At 40.8% G+C, this 4,380-nt stretch overlaps 1 long non-coding RNA gene across 1 annotated transcript; it reads right to left on the reverse strand.

Moving 5' to 3' along the window:
- Window positions 1-2,333: 2,333 nt before the first annotated feature.
- LOC113744520 (uncharacterized) lies at window positions 2,334-3,992 on the reverse strand. Its single transcript, XR_003461603.1, has 3 exons — window positions 3,950-3,992; window positions 2,984-3,115; window positions 2,334-2,614 (listed from the first exon to the last, which is right to left on the reverse strand). It is a non-coding gene; the product is annotated as an uncharacterized LOC113744520 (long non-coding RNA).
- Between the last annotated feature and the right edge of the window lie 388 nt (window positions 3,993-4,380).

The following is a 4,380-nucleotide window of genomic DNA, read 5'->3' on the forward strand; positions in this document are numbered from 1 at the left end:
CGAGCGAGCTGTGCCGAGAGCCCATTTGACTCTCTGAAAAGAAAGGGATTATGGCTCATAATTGACAGAGGGTAACAGGATTTGGTAGGATTTATTGCCATCTGAGCACATCCTTGCTCTGATAGCCCACACTGCCTGACCGGCTTGCTCTCCAATCCATTGGCTGTCCAACAACAAGATCTCCTCCAGAGTGCTGAAGCCTAATATCGGCAATCATGGCTCAGTGTTCAACAAAATGCTTTTAATTCTGAACTGTCTTTGGACGTTACAATAAATGGGAGGATTAAGCGATTAAATACACAAGTGAGAGTGAAGTCTGTGATTATTCACAAGGAAGAAGGATGGGAAGGCAGGGAGACATTGACTTGAGAGTTGTAGGTCAAACTGAAAACAGCCGGTCATTTTAAGAAGCTGCTGGGCTGAGCTGAGTGGCTGTCTAAGTGCAGAAATTAGTGGCCTTTTGTGCTTGGCAATTACGCACTTCAGCACGTTTCTCCCTCTTCATCGCCCATACACATGCAAACACACATGTAGACAAATATTTTGCAGTCACAGGTGCATACGGAGTCAAGAGCCATGCAGCATCATCCAGCCTCTCTGGGATCCTGAAGTGTCCAGGAGAGCAATCCAGAGCCAAGAAGGGAGGGCAGCAAGCCAGATTGACCTTGTCTGCTCTAACAGGTCGAGTAGAATAAATGACAGAAAGGTGAACATCAGTCTTCAGGGCCGTGGCAGATTTAGGAGTGATGATTTCCACCCTCCCTCCCAAGTCTACAGTGTGCAGCGAGAGGCCTGGCATTCTCTGTTCCGAAGCCTACAATCCGTTAGATCCTCATTCAGCAAAGCCAGAGTTTTCTTGGCTGCGCTCTCACCTGCAGGATTGTACATCAGATACAGCTCATTTATCTTCTGAAGGCATAGACCCAGTGGGAATGAGGTGGACAAGACCACAGGAATACTTTAAATGGAAGAAACGGAGGATGGGAGAAGTGGCAACACAAAACTAAAAGATTTAAAAAAAGATTATAGAGAAATATTTGTATTTTTCCACAACGCAAGATGACTGTATGCCATCAGCAGGGGGTCAGTAATGTGAGTGCAGCAATCACTGAGCCATTTCTGACTTTCCACTTAAATTATTGGCTTTTTCAACTTTTCACCAACAACGGAAGTGGCTACTATTATGAAAAACCTTTAGTGCTGCCAAAGAGCTACCATTGTACCATTTCCTAATCCAATATAGACATATCATCACATAGCAGAAGATATGTAGCAAAATGGTGTGGTGTGACATATAATTAAAGACACAGGCCAGAATCAAACCATGTTAATGTAAATGCAATGCGCTATGCATTAATGACTAGTGCACCAATGTGGCTCACTGATTTTTGTGGCTGAATTGTTTTTAATCATTTTTGGACAATTTGTTTAACTGGCGGTTCATCTCTATTCTGGTCTCCACCATAGACTGTATAAATGATGGACGTATTCTCTGTGATGTCAGCGAGTTGTTTTAAAGATGAGAATGTGTGGCTCTGGCTGCCAGCTTGGCGTCCTGTCTCTGCTCCTTCCCAGCTATTCAAAAAATGTGAAAGATGTGGAGCGTGAGTGGAACTGAGGAAGGCTAAATGAAGCCTGATTGGTCAAATAACCCACCTGTCAATCAAAGCAGCCACACCATTAATTCTGCATAACTTAATGCCTTAATATCATTTGAACACTTCACAGGCACGGAGGCTGCAACTTCAGATCCACCAAATCCTAAAAGAAACATCTGTTCATCTGTGTCTGTCTGATGTTGGGTGCTTGTCAGGTAGGGTACAGGGCGCAAAAACAGCCTGTAGAGCTGAGGTGAACTGCAGAGTTGATGATAATTATTTGTAGGTTTGTCACTATGAGCAACACACACATTAATCCCTCTGTTAATGTGAAAATACAGATTAGTGCAGCTTTAATGTGATTGTAAATCTTTGTTTAGGACGGCCTAATAGCCATGCAGTGTTTAACATGTTTTTAGAAGAATTATGACCAATTAAAACTGCCCATAACTAGTTTAGAAACCATATGACCCAGGGTTTCTTCAGCATCTATTGTCTGTCCCCAGCAGTGCCTAAAACTCCCTGCCTTTTCATCTGAATATAGATTAGACCCTTTAAAAGGTTTTCACCTAGAGACTAAATTGGTGTATTGATGTTCAGTTCTCATAGAATATTTAGGACAGAGTTGGTGAAAGTAAAGAGAAACAAGAGTTCCAAACGGAGATGATGCACTGCATACTACTGTATACTCATAAAAGTGACAGGCAGAGTGGAGGCAGCCCTTTATCGCTCTTTGGAAACTCAGCCTTTAATAAACTTAGCGAATTTGCATTACAGAGACACAATTAAACCCAGTGCAAGAATGGATAGAGATGTATTATCCATCAGCCTGTGGGAGAGCCGGTTGTGGTAACGACATAAAAATATAACAGTAATTACAAATGAAGGCAACGGCACGGAAATGAATCAATCAAGCTGTCCTTGTTTTGAGATGCAGTGGCTTTCGTCGATGTGTCGGCTGTTAGGGAGAGTGAGGCTCCTGTAGGACACATCCATCAGCTTAGACAGCAGCCAACCTGTGATGATGGTAAACAAAGCAAGAGTGTCAGGTGCACTGAGACACACTATGAAATACAAACTAATAAGAGCTGAGAAGGAAAGTATCTGAAGGAGAGGCTACACCTACAGCCATATTTTCTGAGTAAAACAACAGTTGACTAATGTGTTTAAATCAAATGGAGCTTGAATAGAAGTGCCTCGTCCCTTCTAAATGTGACACTGCAGATCCACTGATCCAGTGCAAATTGAATTCTGGGTCTAATTTTGAATTTAAAGTGCACTCAAGGAAACACACACACATATACACAAACACATACACATGCTGATATAATGAACAATTTAAACAAAACACAGTGCTGGTCCCATGGAACATGAACATGAAATACCTGAATAAAAAAAATGAATGTAGACACAGTGACGTCACCCACGAGTCTCTGAAGAGCTGATGTGAAGTAACCATCCACCTTTGGTTGGAGCAGAGGCGGGCTGAATAAAGCCTGTTTACTCAAACAAGGCACCTGTGATGACACGCACCTGTCAATCAAGGCTGTAAACATGTTTATTTCTGATGTGAAGTTGGACATTTGAACATGGGGACTTATGGAGACTGACTCATTTCTGGAGCCAGCCTCAAGTGGACATTTGTGGAACTGCAGTTTTTGGCATTTCCATGCGTCACAACTAGGGATGCACCGAAATGAAAATTTTTGGCCGAAACCGAATAAAAATTAAATGGTTGGCCGAATACCGAAACCGAATATGAAATGCGGTTGTTAAATTTTTCACTATTTTTTTTACTATTGCATAAATAGCCTAGAATAAATTTGTAGACATGTTTTTTCAAAGAAAGTAAATGTTTATTTAATATCCTTCAAATATTCCAGTAGAATTTCCAGTTAGTATAATTATTTTTTCATTTATACTGTTAGAAAGCCCATGTTGTTTTAATCACTGTTAATTTGTTCTTGAAAGAAATACTATTTAGTTTTATTATATTTACGGTGAATTTCCATTTTTCCCACGTTCATGAATGCATCATAGTCATTCCGACGGTCATTGAACGCACCTCCCATGTGTGAGACGCTGTAGTTTAGAGAAAAGTATATAGCTTCGCTAAAGAGCAGTGTATGATGTGTTTCTTGCCTGTGTTTTTCATATATCCTGCATCGTGGGTTTATTGTGTGTGAATGAGAAAAGAATCAGCAACCCTGGCCAGATCACCGCGCACGTTGTTTCATTGCATCAATTGCGTCACGCCACTATTCGGCCACTTCACCGAAAGCCGAAATGTACTTTTGGGCCATTTTCGCCCAAGAGATGCTGGCTGCAGACCTCCACTGTCAGGCACCTACCTCCACTGTCACGCACCTCCACTGTCAGGCCCGGAAATGAACGGGATACATTTCAAAATAAAACTGCAGACGTCCACTGTCAGGCCCGGAAATGCAAGGGACACATTTCAAAATAAAATCGTGAATTTGTGAATGCACTTCCGGTTGAATTGTTTTCCTCACAAATGAATTAATTAGTAAAAAATGACATAAAATCTTTCAATTCCCGGTCTATGGTATATATTGTTTTTATAGTAAACTATTTCGGGATCTGGTTATTATAGACACAGATTAAATGTTAAATATAAATATTTCAATATTTATCATCACAGTAACAGTGTTACACACATTAGTAGCTGTAAACACTCAGCATTAGAAAAATACATACGTTGGTTTGGTGCTTACATAAGGAGTAAACATTTATAATCATCACTTTAAAAGTTACATACGTT

The sequence above is a fragment of the Larimichthys crocea genome, chromosome XXIII, assembly GCF_000972845.2.
Source record: "Larimichthys crocea isolate SSNF chromosome XXIII, L_crocea_2.0, whole genome shotgun sequence".
Taxonomy (NCBI): domain Eukaryota; kingdom Metazoa; phylum Chordata; class Actinopteri; family Sciaenidae; genus Larimichthys; species Larimichthys crocea.